The 22223-nt window shown below is 36.7% G+C and overlaps 1 long non-coding RNA gene across 1 annotated transcript in view; it reads left to right on the top strand.

The window, feature by feature from the left end:
- Positions 1-1880: 1880 nt before the first annotated feature.
- The window catches only part of LOC129637115 (uncharacterized), a 70856-nt gene continuing 50513 nt past the window's right edge, over positions 1881-22223 (top strand). The window contains exon 1 of the long non-coding RNA XR_008707341.1: positions 1881-2257. This is a non-coding gene — a long non-coding RNA (uncharacterized LOC129637115). The remainder of the gene's footprint in view (positions 2258-22223) is intronic.

The following is a 22223-nucleotide window of genomic DNA, read 5'->3' as shown; positions in this document are numbered from 1 at the left end:
TGATCAAAAATATGTGAGACACAAACAGACATTTTACAAAAGAAGAAATACAAATGGTAGGGCTCATATGAAAATTACTTTACTGCATAAATAATCAGAAATTTTAATTTTACAGATCTGGTAGTTTTAAAATATGCCTACAAATTCTTTTGCATCCTTGTCTCTCAGTGGTAGGGATTTATATCCCTGCTCTTCCATCTGGCCTGGTTTATGACTGCCATGAAAGAGTATGGCAAAAGTGATGCCGTATTTTCCAAGGACAGATAACAAAATGCCAGAGAGTTTCCACCTTGTTTACTAAACACTTGTTATCAGAGCTTTTAACCTTCAAAAAGAAGTTGCACTGCTCTGATACCACTATACTGTATAGAATTCCAAGACACACAGATGAGAGATTACTTGTATAAGTGCTTAAGCCATGTACCAATTGAGTCCAACACGTGTCTCATTTCAGCACAGATGCCTTAGGTATAAGTGAAGAAGCTTGCATATAATTCTAGCCTTAAGCTGGTCAACTTGCTCTGTATTGGTTGAGTCCTTTCAGGTAAGTCTCCAGACATCATGAAGCAAAGATGAGACATCCCCTTTGCTCTGTCTAAATACCTGAGCCACAAAAGCCTTGAACATAATAAAAAACGTATTGATTTATGATACTGAACTTTGGGGTGATTTTTTGGCACTAATAAATAGAACAGATCTTGGTGTCTGCAAACAGCTTGTTGCCAAAAAAACTAAAATATGTAGTGTTGATTGCTTGGCCAGGTATTGCTGGAAGAATATTGGACCTTATGGAGGCTAATGGTAAAGGTTTGAGAAAAGTGGGAAATTATTGAATTTAGGAGAAATGAGAACTCTAATTAACTAGTGGAGGACATTGTCACTTGTGATGTAGAAAAGTACCTCATAAATTTGCTCACTGAGCTATTTTGAACACAATGTTGATGATGTCATATGGTTTATTCTGCTTTTCCTATAACAGCATGAGAGAAGAGAGAAATTAATGAACAGAAGTTCATATTTTAAGTAGAATTTAGAGAAATTATATGAAGCACTCAGAAGAGTCAGACATTAAAGAGTTCTTAAAGTAAGAAAAGGCATTAGGATTTTTAATTGGCATTCTAGTGAAAGTCACTCAGTCGTGTCCAGCTCTTTGCGACCCCATGGACTATAGTCCATGGAATTCTCCAGCCAGAATATTGGAGTGGGTAGCCTTTCCCTCCTCAAGGGGATCTCCCCAACCCAGGGATTGAATCCAGGTCTATCGCATTGCAGGCAGATTATTTTACCAGCTGTACCACAAGGGAAGCCCAAATTATGGTTCTATTTGTATTTCTAGTGAAAGTTGCTCAGTTGTATCCAAAATTAATTGGCATTAATGAGAAGATTAAAGACTATATTGAGCTCACCAATTGATTATAATTAATTTATTGAATGGTCATCACTAATGTTAATACTCTCACATAATATCTGGTTTTACCTACTGGTTTTTGAAAAACTTCTTATGCTACTTTTATATTGACACTTAGAAAAGTATTTCCCATGTAGAAAGCTGAAAAGTATTATCCTTTTTTTTTTTTTAAGGTATTCCAGCATTCATTTGTTATTCCGTGATGTAGAATTAATTTTGGATTGAACTCTGATTTGGAATTTATTTTCTTCTAGTCAGAATAATTTATTTTCTTGCATTTTTGATTATTGCTCTTATTCCATTTTAATATATAGAAGAATTTATCTGGAGATGAAGTCTGTTTTTCTTTTTTTTTTTTTTTTTTGGTCTGTATCCGTGGGTTTTCAGTCTCCTCACTTGTATATCTTTATAATTTCCTATTAAACATTATAGAGCTTTTTAAAATTATCCTCTACTCTTTTGGATTTATTTTCTGTATGATCACTATCATATTTTCTTCCAAATGAAACTGGCTGATTCAATTATGTTAACGGATTTATATTCCTTTATTTCCTTATTCAGTTCCTTATCATCCCTTCTCTTCAGCCTGTTTTGAAATCACAAATAAGATGCTTTCTAAAATTTGTTTCTGCTTCCTGCATGTGCGTGCTGTTACTTCAGTTGTGTCCGACTCTTTGCGACCTTGTGAACTGTAGCCCACCTGGCTTCTCTGTCCATGGAATTTTCCAGGCAAGAATACCAGAGTGGGTTCCAGTGCCCTCCTCTAGGGGATCTTCCTGACCCAGGGATCAAACCCGTGTCTCATATCTCCTTCATTGGCATGCAGTTCTTTACCACTAGCACCACCTGGTAAGCCCTTTCTGTTTCCTATGTTATTTGTAAACTATTAGTTCTCATTATTTTAAATGTTATTCTAGTCAAATAAACAGGTGCTGTAACCTAGCTGCCTTAAAAGAACCAGACAAGCAGGAGCCAGGAGCATCAGTATTAGTTGCTGTGGGGTTATTCCCAGAAGTCAAGCAATGACACAAATGGGCAAAATACCTTTTTTACACTTTGATATTTGTTGATCATAAAGCAAAAGTGACAGTGAAGTGTGCTAATTTTTGATAATTTTGGTATCAAATTGGAAATTATTTTGTGGTTAAAAGTTGGACTATAAAGAGGGCTGAGTGCAGAGGAATTGATGCTTTTGAACTGTGGTGTTGGAGAAGATTCTTGAGAGTCCCTTGGACTGCAAGGAGATCCAACCAGTCCATCCTAAGGGAAATTGGTCCTGGGCGTTCATTGGAGGGACTGATGTTGAAACTGAAACTCCAGTATTTTGGCCACCTGATGTGAAGAGCTGACTCATTAGAAAAGACCCTGATGTTGGGAAAGATTGAAGGCAGGAAGAGAAGGGGACGACAGAGAATGAGATGGTGCGATGGCATCACCGACTCAATGGACATGAGTTTGGGTAAACTCTGGGAGTTGATGATGGACAGGGAAGCCTGGCATGCTGTGGTTCATGGGATCGCAAAGTCGGACATGACTGAGTGACAGAACTGAACTGAAAAATGTTTTCCAGTGGATCAACATCAATTTGAAAAGAGGAAAATAGGAATAATAAGTGACTATGTTGATATCTTACTTTGTGCCAGCTAGACAAAGGAGATAGAATTGTGAACAAGATGTGTTCCTTGACTTCAAGAGTCATACTCCATAAATAGGGAAAATAGTCAACTAGACAACAAGTACAATGCAGAATAATAAGTAATGCTAAAATGATAACAGGATATATGGGGACAATATGTAACAGACATTTAGTGTCATTTAAGTAGCATTAGGAAGGGTGTTAGCTATGAGAGGTATAGCATTCCTTCAATAGTGCTAGAATAGTCAACACCTTTATGACTGACTTCGATGAAAACACAACAGATATGCATATCAGATCTATGAGTCACTCAAAAGTGGAAAATACACATTTTGTTCAATATAATTACCACTTCAATATGACATCACTAATTTAAACACAAAATGAATTCAAGCACAAAAGGAGCAAATATCAAAGAACTATATTCATGTTTAAGAAAACTAAAATAATTTAAAATTGGACACTGAAAATATTAAGTAGAAACAAAAGATGATGAAGAAGAAGAGAGGAAGAGGAGAAAAAGGAGGAAAAAGAGGAGGATATATCATGACAAACAAAAACATGCAGATTACTGCTATATATTGAATACTTAGCTTCAATCAAGGTGCTATTTCAGACATTTTTACTCAGGCAAACTTTAGTCTTCATATTAACACAGATGGTGCATGTTCTTAATCAATATTTTATAGAATTAATTTCTCAATGGCCATCATACTTATGGCAGTGAAACCAGTATTTGAATCCAAAACTAATATTAAACTGGTAATACTGGTTTAGATGAAATTTATTTTAATAAATAAAACATGTATTTTATTCTATTTATAGTTTTTGCAATTCGGTTGCATTTTAAATGTATAAATTGTATAAAGTGAAAGATATCGTAAGGAAAATGCTTATGTGTATTAACACAGTATGTTTAGTTAATACAAAATATTATGTCTATTTAGTTCTTTGGCCCATTTTTTGATTGAGTCATTTATTTTTCTGGAATTGAGCTGTAGGAGTTGCTTGTATATTTTTAAGGTTAGTTGTTTGTCAGTTGCTTCATTTGCTCTTATTGTCTCCCATTCTGAAGGCTGTCTTTTCACATTGCTTATAGTTTCCTTCGTTGTGCAGAACCTTTTAATTTTAATTAAGTCCCATTTGTTTATTTTTGCTTTTATTTTCAATATTCTTGGAGGTGGGTCATAGAGGATCCCACTGTGATTTATGTCAGAGAGTGTTTTGCCTATGTTCTCCAGGATGGGGAGCATGTGTACACCCGTGGCAGATTCATGTAGATGTATGGCAAAACCAATACAATATTGTAAAGTAATTAGCTTCCAATTAAAATAAATAAGTTTAAAATTTAAAAAATAATAAAATATTATGACATATATTAAGTAATATTTGTCACAGTCCAAACAGTATTGAGAAAAGCTGTCAAAATGCAGAGAGCAAGGCTGCCTATTACCAACAGATGAGTGAGCCAATATGTTTCAATTCAAAACAGCTCAAAGAAAGGGTTAGGAGATGATTAAGAGCCTCTTGTTCACTAGAGAAAGAAGGGATCAAAAGGGAAAGTTCTATAAGGAACTGTGAAGGACTTTCCTATGAGAACTTCTAGGCACATTTCAAGAATGTTTCTCATTTAAGAATACTGTCAATAAATCACATACTCAATGAGCCCATATCCTACTAATTGGAATCACCACATAAAAATAACCTTTGCTTAGAAATAGGGATGAACATTCTCTTAATGGCTTTTTGAGTTTGCTTTGATGCTATCAATTTGGCAGCCTAGAAGCTTCATTGTTTTTCCTGCCCCTTGCTGGGACAAAGCCAGTGGGACCCACTCACAGGGAATGAGGCAACTATTTGAAAAAACTAAAAAGATTAAATCCTGAGAAAATGAGCTTAGGGGTGAAAATGATTTTTGAACATGTGGATTGAACGTAGCATATGCATTTTACTTCCTCCAGAACGTCAAGCCAGATACAAAGTTCAAGTTTGAATTAAGATGAGAAATGATTTTTTAAGAAGTTCAGGAGTTCAATGATCAGAGAAGGCAATGGCACCCCACTCCAGTACTCGTGCCTGGAATATCCCATGGATGGAGGAGCCTGGTAGGCTGTAGTCCATGGGGTCGCTAAGAGTCGGACACTACTGAGCAACTTCACTTCCACTTTTCACTTCCATGCATTGGAGAAGGAAATGGCAACCCATTCCAGTGTTCTTGCCTGGAGAGTCCCAGGGATGGAGGAGCCTGGTGGGCTGCCGTCTATGGGGTCGCACAAAGTCGGACATGACTGAAGCGACTTAGCAGCAACAGCAGCAGCAGGAGTTCAATGATAGAAATGCTGCATGGAGAATTATGTTTATCCATTATTGACAGAATTAAATTAAATGATGCTTGGTAAGGAGTGCTTTGTAGAAAAATTTCTCCTAGAGAATAGCATATGGCAAGCCATGTTAAAGTCCCTCTAAGCATTAAAGTCTTTGATACTAACCATTATGAAAAAAGCAATAAACAAACAAATAATAATTAGATATTGAACCATGTGGATAGATACGAAGTATGCCATTTATTTAAACATGTTCTCTCTAATGAAATCCCTTTTTTATACAAATATATTGCCAAGGGACCTTGTTAAACTGTTTATAACAAAGATACAAATCTTTCTTTAGTTAATCAGTAGAGAACTATTAAGTAGAATTGAAGTGTGGATATTGTGTCTGTACCTATAGGGATAATTGGAAAAAAGAAAAGATAGACATACAGGATGAATTAAATTACCAAACACTTCAGGAAAATATGTGCAAAGGTAACAAAATTAATGGTTGTTTATTAATAATTGCACTAAACAATCATTCCAGATGTGTAGTCCAACTTTAATGTATAAAATCAATTTAATATGGGTCCAACTCTCACTTCACCAAGTATCTTTACATTCTCTATATGAATCATATGTTTTCTGTTAAATCTGTGTCTATTGTTGTTTATCATTCTCATAAACTAGGGTTTGTGAGTAGATAGGAAATTCAGAATTAACTTGAGACAATTTAAGTCATGAATACCAATGATATTAACCAAGTTCATAAACAAAAATACATGATTTGCTCAAAACAAATACAAATAATAAACTGTTTATCTCTGGGAGCACTAAAACAGTGGTTGAAATCACTATTTCAAATTTATTTAACACCTTTTCTTTAATTTTAGGATAGGCTACCCACTCTAGTATTCCTGGACTTCGCTGGTAGCTCAGACAGTAAAGAATACACCTGCAATGTGGGAGACCTGGGTTTGATCCCTGGGTCAGGAAGATGGAGGGCATGGTGACTCACTCCAGTATTCTTGCCTGGAGAATCCCATGGACAGAGGAGCCTGGTGGGCTCCAGTCCATGGGGTCACACAGAGTTGGACACGGCTGAGTGATAAAGCACATACATCATTCATTCATGTGTAAAAGAGTGTATAGTAAAAAGATACTTTTTCAGTGTTATTGGAGAGTTGTGAAAAATGTTTTATGGATGAACATAGAAATATAGAAAATAAATTTGATTTTTTTCAATTAGAATATTTCTGTGATGAGTGGAATTTGAAAATGACCTAGATATGACTTAGTTTCCTATATATTACCCTCCTCTTGAGGGTGGGAAGAATATGTTAATATGACTGAATATCTTTTTTATGATCATTTTATATTATAGGCAAGGTTTATAAAGTTTGCAGATGTAATTAAGATGCCTGATCAGTTTGACTTTGAATTAACTAAAACAGAGACTATCTTTGGTTAAGTTCAGTTCAGTCACTCAGTCATGTCCAACTCTTTGTGACCCCCATGGACTGCAGCACTCCAGGCTTCCCTGTCCATCACCAACTCCCAGGGTTTACTCAGACTCATGTCCATTGAGTCAGTGATGCCATCCAACTATCTCATCCTCTGTTGTTCCCTTCTCCTCCCGCCTTCAATCTTTCAAGCTCAGGGTCTTTTCCAATGAGTCAATTCTTCACATCAGGTCACTAAAGTATTGGAGCTTCAGCTTAAGCATCAGTCCTTTCAGTGAATATTCAGGGTTGATTTCCTTTTGGATGGACTGGTTGGATCTTCTTGCAGTCCAAGGGACTCTCAAAGAGTCTTCTCCAACACCACAGTTCAAAAGCATCAATTCTTCAGTGCTCAGCTTTCCTTATGGTCCCACTCTCACATTCATACAAGACTACTAGACAAACCATAGCTTTGACTAGGCGGATTTTGTTGACAAAGTAATGTCTCTGCTTTATAATATGCTGTCTAGGTTGGTCATAGCTTTTCTTGCAAGGAGCAAGCGTCTTTTAATTTCATGGCTTCAGTCACCATCTGCAGTGATTTTGGAGCCCATGAAAATAAACCCTGTCACTTTTTCTATGGTTTCCCCATCTATTTTCCATGAGGTGATTGGACCAAATGCCATGATCTTAGTTTCTGAATGCTGAGTTTTAAGCCAGCTTTTTCACTCTCCTCTTTCAATTTCATCAAGATAAAATTGTAGCCCCAGCCAATACTTGTTTTTCAATTTGTGAGACCCTGAGAACTTTATAAGTATAATTTTGAAATTTTTATCATCTTAATACTCTACTTTTCAAAGAGTAACTCTCTATATTTACTACTCTACTACTTACTTATCAAATATGAATGACATCTTTTGATTTTTGGCCATTAAAGATGATAAAATCAGCCTTGCCACACAGTCTTCTAATTTCCCTTTGTTGTTTAAAACTTCAGTTCAGTTCAGTCGCTCAGTCGTGTCTGGCTCTTTGCCACCCCATGAACTGCAGCACGCCAGGTGTCCCTGTCCATCACCAACTCCCGGAGTCCACTCAAACCTATGTCCTTTGAGTCGGTGATGCCATCCAACCATCTCATCTTCTGTCGTCCCCTTCTCCTCCTGCCCTCAATCTTTCCCAGCATCAGGGTCTTTTCCAGTGACTCAGCTCTTTGCATCAGGTGGCCAAAGTACTGGTTTCAGCTTCAACATAAGTCCTTCCAATGAAGGACCGATCTCCTTTAGGATGGACTGGTTGGATTTTCTTGCAGTCCAAGGGACCCTCAAGAGTCTTCTCCAACACCACAGTTCAAAAGTGTCAATTCTTCTGCACTCAGCTTTCTTTATAGTCCAACTCTCACATCCATACATGACCACTGGAAAAACCATAACCTTGACTAGATGGACGTTTGTTGGCAAAGTACGGACAATATCTTTTCTATGGTAAGAGTTTATTTTTTTTTACATGGTTCTCACATTTGTTTTGGTCTGAGTTCTAGCATCAGATATATTCATGACTCACTTTTATTCCTTTAACTATGCTATTTCTAGTAATCTTTCAGTTGGGTATATCTCTTCCAGAAGATTATTTACGGGCATATGATATTAGTAATTAGAAATTATTGACTTATTATTTGAAAAAAGAGTTTGGCTGTGTATCAACTTGTTGGCCTCAGATTCTTTCCTTTATTATTTCATAAGTATTGTTTTAATGGTTTTCTGGTGTTTGATGTTGCCTTGTATAAAACTGAGACCCTGCGCAAATAACTTGTTTTTTATATGTGCAAAAACAATTCATCTTTTGAAGTTTAGTAAACTTATTAACTTATATACTGTTTTAATAATTCTTCACATATATTGTTCTCTTGTAGCATGTACATTTAAGTGTTTTTTCTTCTTAATTCAGAGGTATATATTTTTAGCTTACATCTTTATTTTATTTGTTTTCTTTCATATTTTAGCTTTTGAAGGACTCTACCATTTATATATTGAATTTTATTTGTCTCATTTGTATCATTTTTCTCTATCATAATTTTAATGTTTGTTAAATTTTATTTCCTTTGCTCACTTTTATCTAAATTATGTATTTTCCTATATTCTCACCAAACTAGGTGCAGTCTTTCTCTGTGGTCATTGTACAGGTGGCCCTGTATATCTGCAGATTCCACAACAACCACAGATTTAAAATATTGAAAAAACTTTCCAGAATTTCCAGAAAGGAAAACTCGAGTTTGCCACACATTGGCAACTATTTTTATAACATTTATATTGTATTTAGAGCTATTTGCATAGCATTTGGAGCTTCCCAGGTGACTCTAGTGGTAAAGAATACACCTGCCAATGCAAGAAACCTGGGCTCGATCCCTGGTTTGGGAAATCCCCTGGAGTAGGAAAATGCATGAGACTCCAGTATTCTTGCCTGGAGAATCCCATGAATAGAGAAGCCTGACAGGCTACTGTTCATAAGGTTGCATAGAGTCAGACATGACTAAAGCAAGTTAGCATGCATGGCAAATAGCAGTTACATTGTAGTAGGTATTGCAGGTAATCTAGGGGTGATTTAAAACATATAGGGAGATCTAGGTAAGTTACATGCAAATACTATGCCATTTTATATAAGGGACTTGAGCATTATGAAATTTTGGTATCCAAGGGGGTCCTAGAACCAATGCCCCCCATAGTTCTTCAGTTTCATGATTTTTCTGTTGTCCCCTTTTTTCCTGTCAACTACTATTTTACCTTCTGTTTATTCTTTGAGTAATTAAATATTTAATTTGAAGATAGGGTAGATTAGTATACACTCAAAAGAGTGGAATCTATCATTAACTGCTGTGTGAACAATAGAAATTTGAGAAAAAATATTTTCACTGAAACAATATTTTGTCTTGTGTTCTTTGTCTCATATTTTTTCCCTGATAATCTGTCATCCTTCAGTATTTATATATAGATCTTCTGTTGATTACTTCAAAATTTTTCAAATTAGAAAGAGCTGACTGTTTTTGTAAGCCAGATATTTGGATTATCTTTTGCTATTAATATAATTTTAAACTTTTAAAGTGACTGTCAAAAAGTGTCTGTGCAATTTTTCAACAGAGAAAAACATTCATAATATTTTATAATTGGAGTACCCATTTAGGGACTTTTAAAAAATAAAATCAGTGCAAAATTGGTGTTAGATAATTTCAGCCCTTTGAAAGCTAAGAATGTCTTTCACTGATTTTACATATGAACAGGAAATAAGATACATACAAAATTTTCAATTAACTTTCCCCAAATTATAATAGGTTACTCTCCAATCTTTCTTGACATTCAGTCTGAGCATTCATTGTCGGCAGTCTGAGCTTTGGATGTTAATGAGAATTCCCTTTTTACTTATTGTCATTGTTATTTGATGTGAGCTTGTTTTACTTGCTGAGAAATTACTGAACAGTTGCTCTTTAGTTGCCCATTGTGATTAATTTATTTAATGCATAAATTTCACTGACTCAACATATTTAAAGATTTTATTTAATTTCATTTAAATAATTCTTCAAAATACTTGACAATAAAATAATTTAAGATTTATTGTGGCAAATTTCTCTCAAATTGATGATACTAATTTTAAATTGCCATGAATAAGTAGGGTAGCTGTCCTGTAACTCCTTTATCAGCATTATGTATTACTGATAGTATTTATGTTAAAGTCTAATAAATTGTATTAATTCAAATTTTTCCAGTTGTTAATGAGCCACTTTTTCTTAGAGTTTGGTGAGGAAACATCAGCAAAGTAGCATCAGCTCTGGAGTCTACAGAAGTCAGGCAGAGTCTGACAGTGGGGTTGAAGTTTGACTTGATCATATATTATTGACTCCAATCTTGGATGTGTCACTCTAATCTTGAATTTCAGTATTATATATGTGGAAAATAATCACATCTACTTCATAGGGTTGTTAGGATTATAACATAATTCTGATAAATAATGTGCATGATAAAGTTTAGGTATATATTTTGATCTCAGAATATGATTGTTATTTTAGTAATTTTTATTGTTATTTTTATATTGTTACAGTACTATTATTGTTCTTGCCACCCCATATTTGTCTTCCTTCTCTTGAAAATAGTATATTCCTTACACTATGTATCTACTGGGCTCTCCTGTTGAGATTCTTTTTACTGATATATACAGCAATTATTATCAGAATATTAACATTTTCATATTTGTAACATGTTTTGTTCTTATTTTTTTCCTTTTATTCCTTTAAGCCAAGTTATCTGTACTACATTTTAAGTTTTTACAAGCTGATGCTATTGGGCTGATGTTTACCTTCTTCTCTTTTTTATTACTTTAAGATCATATGCAAATTGACAAAAATCTCACTATCCAAATCTCCTGTAGAAACCTCAAATTCAATATATACATGATCTTATAGTTTATCCCAAATTCCTCACTTTTTTATTAACATTTCAAGCCCTAAATATGTATGTATATATACATAATATATTTTCCTTATATTAGATTATTGTCTTAGTTTCTATATTAAAGAATACCCAAACAGAAATGGCTTCAAAAAGATAGGTACTTATCTTTTCATATGTAAAATTTAGGGGAAGACAGCTCTATTGTCATCAGAGACTTGGACTCCTATCTCCTTGCTCTTACATTATCAATATTTGACTTTTATTTTGTGTTCCAATAAGACTGTTTCAACTTCTACCTTCAAATCTGCCTTTCAGTCAAAAGGAGACCATAAATGGAAAGATGAACATCGTTCTTTTCTTTAGGGGACATAAATTAAATATGACACACATAACTTCTGAACATATTCCACTGGTTACAACTTAGTTTCAGGGTCATCTATCTGTAAAGGAGGCTGAGAAAGTCCTTTCCTAAGAGCCTGCAGGCCCACTAAGATTTTTATTTTGAGTAAATATATGTAAAACAGAGGCTCCTCATTGATCATCAACTGCACACAAGCACTTTCTTTCACTACAGACCACTCACACTATCCCTAATGGACAATCATAAATTCCATCAATGATTATATACCACTCAAAATAGGTCAGTATATGGCCCTTCATGAATGAACTATATAGAAATAAAAAGCCTGTGGCTCAAACGGTAAAAAATCTGCCTGCAATGCAGGAGACCAGGGTTCGATCCCTGGGTTGGGAAGTTCCTCTGAAGAAGGGAATGGCAATCCACTCAAGTATTCTTGCCTGGAGAATTGCATGACAGAGAAGCCCCGTGGGCTACAGTCCATGGGGTCGCAAAGAGTCGGACACGACTGAGCAACTATCATACATACATACAAAGCCTAGGGTTTGGGGAAAATGTGTCATTTGCTTCATTAGGTCAGGATATGGCCCTTCATGAATTAACCATATAGAAATAAGAAGACTTGTTGCATCCTTCTTTCTCATGCTTAGTAAATAATGATTAAGTCATAACATGAATACTGAGGAAAACTCACATTCCTAAAAGGAAAGAAGGCAATGATATAGGAGTATTTGTATATAGAAATGATTAAATATTCCTTGGCAGGAAATAATTATATTTTTTGCTTTGGCAATAGACCTTGATTTATATATCTGGCAGCTGCTAACTTTCTGTCCGAGATAAACTCCTTTTCTCCATTGATCTCTGTGGTCTAGATGCCAGATAAAATACAGGATGCTCAGTTGAATTTGAATTTCAAATTGGGTGATGTGCATTTTTATTTGTTAAATTTGGCAATAGTGCTGTGTGGATCTGGCTTTAGTTTTTGTGCAGGCAATTATCGTTTTTCTGTTTTTCATAGTCATATGTGATACAATTTGAGGAGACCTTTATTGTAGGCTGTGAAATTTCTGTATATGGTTTTTCTGCTAGCATAATTTGAGGCCTTGTGACTTGATTTAGAAACTGAGAAATCACAGAATTGTGGGGTGGGGGGAGGTGTCAAAGATTTGTTTTTATTTATAAATACAAGTTCCTCAAATCTAAGTTGAGATAGTGGTCATTTGCTTTGATCATTTCCATGTTCAAAAATTCAAGTCTAAGATCTCCCTTAGACATAGTTTAGACATTGGAAGGTCATTTTCTTTTATTGGTTGCCAATTGTTTTTTCTCAGTTTAATGCAGGTTCTCTTGAGGCCATCTGGAAAAAAAAAAAAACGTTGCTATGGGAAACAAATTTGTTTTCTGTATAATTGGACAGTCTCCTGACTACTATCAAAGCTACACTTCCTGTAAGTCTCCTCTCTAACTCTACTTTATTGTTCCCTGCTACTGCTACTGCTAAGTCACTTCAGTCGTGTCCGACTCTGTGCGACCCCATAGATGGCAGCCCACCAGGCTCCCCCGTCCCTGGGATTCTCCAGGCAAGAACACTGGAGTGGGTTGCCATTTCCTTCTCCAATGCATGAAAGTGAAAAGTGAAAATGAAGTCTCTCAGTTGTCCATGACTCTTAGCAACACCAAGGACTGCAGCCTACCAGGCTCCTCCGTCCACAGGATTTTCCAGGCAAGAGTACTGGAGTGGGATGCCATTGCCTTCCCCGTAGGCATTTATAAATTATGATATGTGCATAGAAATTTTGAATGTTGCATCTTTGCATTTCCTTTCTCTTTACCTAGAAGTCCTTCTATAATTGTCCAGATTGTCACTTCATATTTAGCTAAAATGTCACCTCCTCTGTAAAGCCTGAACTGAGTCTTCCAAAAAGCATTCAGTTAGTTCAGTTCATTTGCTCAGTTGTGTCTGACTCTTTGTGACCCCATGGACTGCAGCATGCCACACCTCCCTGTGCATCACCAACTCCTGAAGCTTACTGAAACTCATGTCCATTGAGTCGGTGATGCCATTGAACCATCTCATTTTCTGTCATCCCCTTCTCCTCCTGCCTTCAATCTTTCCCAGCATTAAGGTCTTTTCCACTGAGTCAGTTCTTCGCATAAGGTGGCCAAAGTATTGGAGTTTCAGCTTCAGCATCAGTCCTTCCAATGAATATTTAGGGTTGATTTCCTTTGGGATTGACTAGTTTGATATCCTTGCATCCAAGGAACTCTCAAGAGTCTTCTCGAACACTGCTGTTCAAAAGGTCACCAGACCATCAATTCTTTGGCGCTCATTTTCTTTATACTCCAATTCACATCCATACATGACTACCAGAAAAACCATAGCTTTGACTAGGCCAAGTAATGTTTCTACTTTTTAATATACTGTCTAGGCTGGTCATAGATTTTCTTCTAAGGAGCAAGTGTCTTTTAATTTCATGGCTGGAATTTCAGTTGAGGTATTTCAAATCCTAAAAATGATGCTGTGAAAGTGCTGTATTCAATAAACCAGCAAATTAGGAAAACTCAGCAATGGCCAAAGGACTGGAAAAGGTTAGTTTTCATTCCAATCCCAAAGAAAGGGAAAGTCAAAGAATGATCAAACTATCACATGATTGCATTCATCTCTCATGCTAGCAAAGTAATGTTCAAAATTCTCCAATCCAGGCTTCAATAGTACGTGAACCATGAAATTCCAGATGTTCAAGCTGGATTTAGAAAAGGCAGAGGAAGAAGAGATGAAATTGCCAACATCTGTTGGATCTGAGGAAAAGCAAGAGAGTTCCAGAAAAACACTGACTTCTGCTTTATTGACTATACCAAGGCCTTTGGCTGTATGGATCACAACAAACTGTGGAAAATTCTTATGGAGATAGGAATACCAGACCACCTTACCTGCCTTCTGAGAAATTTGTGTGCAGGACAAGAAGCAACAGTTAGAACAGGAGATGGAACAACAGACTGGTTCCAAATTGAGAAAGGAGTATGTCAAAGCAGTATATTATCACCCTGCTTATTTAACTTATATGCAGATATATATTGTTACCCTGCTTATTTAACGTATATGCAGAGTACATCATGAGAAATGCTGGGCTGGAAGAAGCACATGCTGGAATCAAGATTGCCAGAGAAATATCAATAACCTCAGATATGCAGATGACACCACTTGTATGGCAGAAAGTGAAGAGGAACTAAAAAGCCTCTTGATGGAAGTGAAAGAGGAGAGTGAAAAAGTTGACTTAAAGCTCAACATTCAGAAAACGAAGATCATGGCATCCGGTCCCATCACTTCATGGCAAATAGATGGGGAAACAGTGGAAACGGTGTCAGACTTTATTTTTGGGGGCTCCAAAATCACTGCAGATGGTGACTGCAGCAATGAAATTAAAAGACACTTGTTCCTTGGAAGAAAAGTTATGACCAACCTAGATAGCATATTGAAAAGCAGAGACATTACTTTGCCAATAAAGGTCCATCTAGTCAAGGCTATGGTTTTTCCAGTGGTCCTGAATGGATGTGAGAGTTAGACTGTGAAGAAAGCTGAGCCCCGAAAAATTTATGCTTTTGAACTGTGGTGTTGGAGAAGACTCTTGAGAGTCCCTTGGACTGCAAGAAGATCCAACCAGTCTGTTCTGAAGGAGATCAGCCCTGGGATTTCTTTGGAAGGAATGATGCTAAATCTGAAACTCTAGTACTTTGGCTACCTGATACGAAGAGTTGACTCATTGGAAAAGACTCTGATGCTGGGAGGGATTGGGGGTAGGAGGAGAAGGGGACAACTGAGGATGAGATGGCTGAATGGCATCACTGACTCGATGGGCATAAGTCTGAGTGAACTCCGGGAGTTGGTGGTGGGCAGGGAGGCCTGGCGTGTTGTGATTCATAGGGTTTCAAAGAGTCAGACACTACTGAGCAACTGAACTGAGCTGAACTGAGAATACATCATGGGAAATGTCAGTCTGGATGAAGCACAATCTGGAATCAAGATTGCCCGGAGAAATCTCAATAACCTCAGCTATGCAAATGATATCACCCTTATGGCAGAAGTGAAGAAGAACTAAAGAGCCTCTTGATGAAATTGAAAGAGGAGAGTGAAAAAGTTGGCTTAAAACTCAACATTCAGAAAACGAAGATCATGGCATTCGATCCCATCACTTCATGGCAAATAGATGGGGAAACAATGGAAAAAGTGACAGACTTTATTTTTTTGGTCTCCAAAATCACTGCGGATGGTGACTGCAGCCATGAAATTACAAGACACTTTTCCCTTTGAAAGAGAAGCTATGACCAACCTATACAGTATATTAAAAAGCAGAGACATTACTCTGCCAACAAAGGTCCTTCTAGTCAAAGCCAAGTTTTTTTCCGTTAGTCATGTATGAATGTGAGAGTTGGCCTTTAGAGGAAAGTGAAGTCACTCAGTTGTGTCCAACTCTTTTTGACCGCATGGACTGTAGCCTACTAGGTCCCACAGTCCATGGGATTTTCCAGGCAAGAAGTGGGTTGCCATTTCCTTGAACTGAGTGCCAAAGATTTGATGCTTTTGAACAGTGATGTTCTAGAATACTCTTGAAAGTCCCTTGGACTGCAAGGAGATCAAACCAGTCAATCCCAAAGAAAATCAACCCTGAATATTCATTGGAAGGACTGATGGTGAAGCTGAAACTCTAATACTTTGGCCACCAGATGCAAAGAACTGATGCATTGGAAAAGACCTTGATGCTGGGAAATATTGAATGCAGTAGGATAAGGGGATGACAGAGGATGAGATGGTTGGGTGGCATCACCAACTCAATGAACATGAGTTTGAATGAGCTCCAGGAGTTGGTAATGGATAGGGACGCCTTGTGTGCTGCAGTCTATGGGGTTGCAAAGATTTGGACATGACTGAGCAACTCAACTGAAGTGAGTATTTTATTTCCTTTTCCTTTCTGAATTTTGTGAGAATTCACTGTAAGCCAACATCTCTTCTTTGTAAACTGTTCATAAGATGATTATGTAGAAAGATGAATTCTAACTCTTCCCTTTGGCAATTTGCATAGCAAACAAAATGCAATAAATATATACATACATACATACATATAAAAAGGGCTTCCCTTGTGGCTCAGCTGATAAAGAATCCACCTGCAATGTGGGAAACCTGGGTTTGATCCCTGGTTTGGGAAAATCCCCTGGAGAAAGGAATGGCTACCCACTCCAGTATTCTGGCCTTGAGAATTCCATAGACTATAGTCCATGGGGTCACACATAATTGGATATGACTAACTCTCACTTTCACTTTTGCGTATAAAATAAGGATAAAAAAATCTTTAAAATATATTACCAAAGAACGTATTAGATGTGTTTTTTCCTCTGTAGAATGAAAGTCACTATTTGTTCATATTTACTCAAATAATTCAAATCTACTTTTCTATTTGCAGGGTTTGGAGACATAGGATCTGACTAAGATCTCTGGAAAGGAATCAGCTTTCATAGTTTTCAATGTCATTACTGGGCTTCATGTTTCTCCCACATTTCACTTTAATGCAAACTCTTACAAGGCTAGTATTCTTAATACACACTTTCGATAATGTAATTCCTTAAGACAAAATAGACGGTGGTTCCACATTCAAGAACCTAACTCTTATGATCTCAACTTATCTTTGTGTTGTCAACTACTTGCTTGTAGTTCTCTATACCCCAAACAAGCCTGTCTTAACTGCTTCCTTGCCTTCATTCATCCTTGCACTCAACTTGCAGCAATCTTCCCCGTCTCATATTTATCTGTGTGATGTTAGTACTACCTGTCTTTGTAAGCTCAATACCACTGTTCTCTATGAGCCCTCTCCTGAGCCTAATGAAAGTGAAAGTGTTAGTCAATCGGCCCTGTCTGACTCTTTGCGATCCCATGGAGTGTATCAGGCCAGGCTGCTATGTCCATGGAATTCTCCAGGCAAGAACACTGGAGTGGGTTGTCATTCCCTTCTCCAAAGCAATTCTCAACCCAAGGATCAAACCTGGGTCTCTGGCATGTGGGCAGATTCTTTACCATCTGAGCCACCAGGGAAGTCAATATAAACAGAAGCGAACATATGTATATGTCTAAGGTTGTAAGTGTGATGTGGGCACACAATTACTAATGATACCACTTAATTAGAAATTTATTTTCTAATTTTGATATCAAGCCCAAGTGCAGGCACTTCAAAATTGTCAATGTGTTTGAAAAGACTTTGAGAGGTGAGTAGCAGGTAAATGACTTAACAAATCCATTTTATTAAATATACAGCTAATCCATTTTATTAAATATACAATATCCTATTTATCTCTGTACAACCATGTTTCCTATCAAGAGGAAATAAAATTTACTAGATTATGAACATGATAACTACAGGAAACTTTTCAGTATCTATTGCCAATTTGCTCTGTGTCTTAGTCAAAAAATATTTTTTAAAAAGCAAATAAACCATGGTTCAGTAAATATAAGATATCTACCAGTACTGTTGTAGCTTAAAAACAATCATTTAGAAAGAGCGACACTACCTAATCTCCAAAAATGCTAGTGACATCTGTTGAAATGTAAAGGGTACCATTATTTTAGTCTGGTGAAAACATTTTGTTCAAGTATGGGCTCCTGACTTGCAAAGAAAAATAGTCTCTGGGTTATGTCAATAGCATTAAAGCATTAGCTACAGCATGAAAAAATAAGTTAACCCATGTATCATACTTGGATATAAGTATCTTTGGCTAGGTTTCTGATGAGTACAGTCTCTGAAGAATTTCCCCTTCCCATTACAATTATTCGCATTTTAATTTGCAGCCATTTGTATCACCATGCCATTGCAGGTCCATTCAGGGAACTACTTTAAATGTTTTATGTACTAAATGGGTGTTAGAAAAATCCCCCAATTTTGTTAATACCATAACTGCACAGGCAGTCACAAAAAGTAATACTTGACTATAGTTATTCTGATGTCAACTTCTAAGATAAAAATTTTAGACCCACTGGAAAATGAAGATACATATACATAGACCATTTTGCAAATGGTTTCAGGAGATTCATATGCTTTAAGAAGCCCATGGGCTCCCCAACCATGACAATTTTTAAATAAGTGGTCATAAGTGCTCCCTTTCCAAGATGGGGCCCAATGTCCCTTTTCCTTAATTCTAGGTGGGCTGTGATTCACTTGCAACCAATAAAATGTGGCAAGAGTGGCAATGTATGTCTAATCCATAAATTGATCTATTTTTCACCTTGTTTGCTAAAACACTGGTGCTTGAAGCTATGAGCAGCATGTAAGACTTTTGTCTAACCCGAGAACATCATATTGTAAGACAGTCAATCCACTTGGAAAGACCAACTATAGTAGCTTCTGTGGTTAGCAGTCCTAGTCTTTGAGTCCTCATAGTTCTGATGCCAGATATAAAAATAAAATAGTCTTTACATGACTTTAGCCTCAAGACATTGAGTCACCTCCAGTTTTGATCCTTCTCAGAAGAATAATCTTGGGGTAGAAGAAATGTGCTTCCTCTTTGCCCTTTTTAAATTTTTAACCAACAGAAGACAAGAATAACTGTATTTTTTCTTTTACACAATGAATTTGGGATAACTTTATGCAGAGATGTTTGTTATTCAATACAACAACTTATATTAAAAAGTTTAAGTATGTAGAGACAAGAAATCCAGAAGTATTGGGTTTGACTGAACTCAACCAGTCACACAAGGACTTAAAAGCAGAAAAAAATGTGATATTCTGTTTCTTCCAGGAAATGCAGATTCATAAAAATAGATTAAAATTGGAAATCCAGTCTGCCAAGTTAATGTGTGCTAAGTCCCTCAACTGTGACCTTTTAAATATAGGATTTCAAAAGAAAAAGATATCCTAATTAAAAGCAAACAAATTTGTTAAATTAACCCTCAGAGGGCATGCCCCCCCCCCCCATTTGGCATATTGCCAAGTTATTTCTTGGCATATGGCAAACCATAGCCTTGACTAGACGGACCTTTGTTGGCAAAGTAATGTCTGTGCTTTTGAATATGCTATCTAGGTTGGACATAACTTTCCTTCCAAGGAGTAGGCGTCTTTTAATTTCATGGCTGCAGTCACCATCTGCAGTGATTTTGGAGCCCAGAAAAATAAAGTCTGACACTGTTTCCCCATCTATTTCTCATGAAGTGATGGGACTGGATGCCATGATCTTCGTTTTCTGAATGTTGAGCTTTAAGCCAACTTTTTCACTCTCCACTTTCACTTTCATCAAGAGGCTTTTTAGTTCCTCTTCACTTTCTGTCATAAGGGTGGTGTCATCTGCATATCTGAGGTTATTGATACTTCTCCCGGCAATCTTGATTCCAGCTTGTGTTTCTTCCAGTCCAGCGTTTCTCATGATGTAATCTGCATATAAGTTAAATAAGCAGGGTGACAATATACAGTCTTGACGTACTCATTTTCCTATTTGGAACTAGTCTATCGTTCCATGTCCAGTTCTAACTGTTGCTTCCTGACCTGCATACAGATTTCTCAAGAGGCAGGTCAGGTGGTCTGGTATTCCCATCTCTTTCAGAATTTTCCACACTTATTGTGATCCACACAGTCAAAGGCTTTGGCATAGTCGATAAAGCTGAAATAGATGTTTTTCTGGAACTCTCTTGCTTTTTCCATGAGCCAGTGGATGTTGGCAATTTGATCTCTGGTTCCTCTGCCTTTTCTAAAACCAGCTTGAATATCAGGAAGTTCACGGTTCACATACTGCTGAAGCCTGGCTTGGAGAATTTTGAGCATTACTTTACTAGTATGTGAGATGAGTGCATCTCTCAATTAATAATAGGTTTGTTAAAATTTCCCTGAAACTAGACAGCAAATTCTCTAAGCTTAAGGCTGTAAGTGAAATGAGGTATTTGCCTAATGCTGTCTATTACTATTGTTTTCTTCAGAGATAAGTATAAAAGGACATTTCATAGTCTATTTTATGCTTGTATGCATGCTAAGTCACTTCAGTCATGTCCAACTTTTTGAGAGCCAATGAACTATAGCCTCCCTCCCTCCCCCCACCCGGCCCAGGCTCTTCTGTCCATGGGGTTCTTCAGGCAATACTGATGTGGGTTGCCATGCCCTCCTCCAGGGGATCTTCCCCACCCAGGTATCAAACCTGTATCTCCTGCGGCTCTTGCATTGCAGGTAGATTCTTTACCTCTGAGCCACGTAGAAGCCCCTATTATATGCTTACTCAATTATAAATTCACTAAAATCAGAAAGTGGAAAATGAGAATGCAATATCTGAGCTCCTTACTCTGGCACGCTTACAACATTATGGGTTCATTAAAATTCAGCAATTCTCAAAACTTGTACCTGCTTTTGCTTTTATGTTTTCCTTTTTTGTAAAAACAAACAAAAAAGAAAAATAACAAGAATATGGACCTAAATTTTAAATAATATTTTACTTGAGCTTGAGTCTCCTTCTATAGGACAATCCAAAACAGGGAACCTTTTTCAATATATTAGGTTTCCTATCAACAGCTACACTTAGAAAATATGCTAGTAGAATTAAAAGAAGAGAATTAATGCCATTATCTTCTCTTCACTGCATTCAATGAACATTTCTCGGCATAAGTACATTCCATTAAATGACATTTTAACATAATTATTCACAATAAAAAGTGCTGATGTCCATTTAAAATTATAACCAAATTCACATCTTCAAAATTAACCTAATGAGTCTGCTACCTGTCCATCTGTTGGCAAAAATAAAGGGAATTGACAACAGTTAGAAAAATTCAATCACACTGAAAATCATGCCGCTGCTGCTGCTGCTGCTAAGTCGCTTCAGTTGTGTCTGACTCTGTGCGACCCCATGGACTGCAGCCCACCAGGCTCCTCCGTCCATAGGATTTTCCAGACAAGAGTACTGGAGTGCGGTGCCATTGCCTTCTCTGAATCATGCCACTGCCCTTCTTTGATTACTGTTTAGACACCAGCATGCACTAAGTGATTCTTTAACTAGAGCAAATATTTGATGTGTACATTATATCTACTATACTCTGTGCCAGGGCCTAAAGAGGATTCAAACAAATGAGTGGGTCTCATGATATCACTTCATAAATTTATGAGGATTAGAGTAGAATATAAATATCAGAATACTAGCCATTATAAACTTGCTATACAAGTTTACAAGGAGAGCATTCAGAATTCTAAAAGAAAGAAACCATCCACTGTAAAAATAATAAAATTTTCATGGAGAGATTTAGAATGGACTTTGAATAGTAGAAATAATTTAAATTTCTGGGAAAGAGGGTATAGTGAAATTTAGCAGAAAAACATGTAGTAAGCAAAATCATGAAGCTGTGTGGTATGGATGGTTTGCTTAAGAACAAACATGCACCGTATAGAAGAGAGTCATGTAATAGAGGTAGACATGTAGGAAGACAGGTGAAGTGATATCAAGAGCTTTGTCTAAGTGATGGAAAACAAGAATAAAAAATTTCAACAACTCAGAAGATCAAGGGAGCCTTTAAATTTTTGTTAATAAGGAAACTGGCTATAATAACCGATCTCTGAGAATAGCCCAGAATGATGACAATTACTGGTATACACACTTTTGTAGTACCCTTCCATATTGTA

This window comes from Bubalus kerabau, chromosome 22 (assembly GCF_029407905.1).
Source record: "Bubalus kerabau isolate K-KA32 ecotype Philippines breed swamp buffalo chromosome 22, PCC_UOA_SB_1v2, whole genome shotgun sequence".
Taxonomy (NCBI): Eukaryota; Metazoa; Chordata; class Mammalia; order Artiodactyla; family Bovidae; genus Bubalus; species Bubalus kerabau.
The sequence above is the reverse complement of the archived record's forward strand: the minus strand, read 5'-3'. Positions and strand labels throughout refer to the sequence as shown.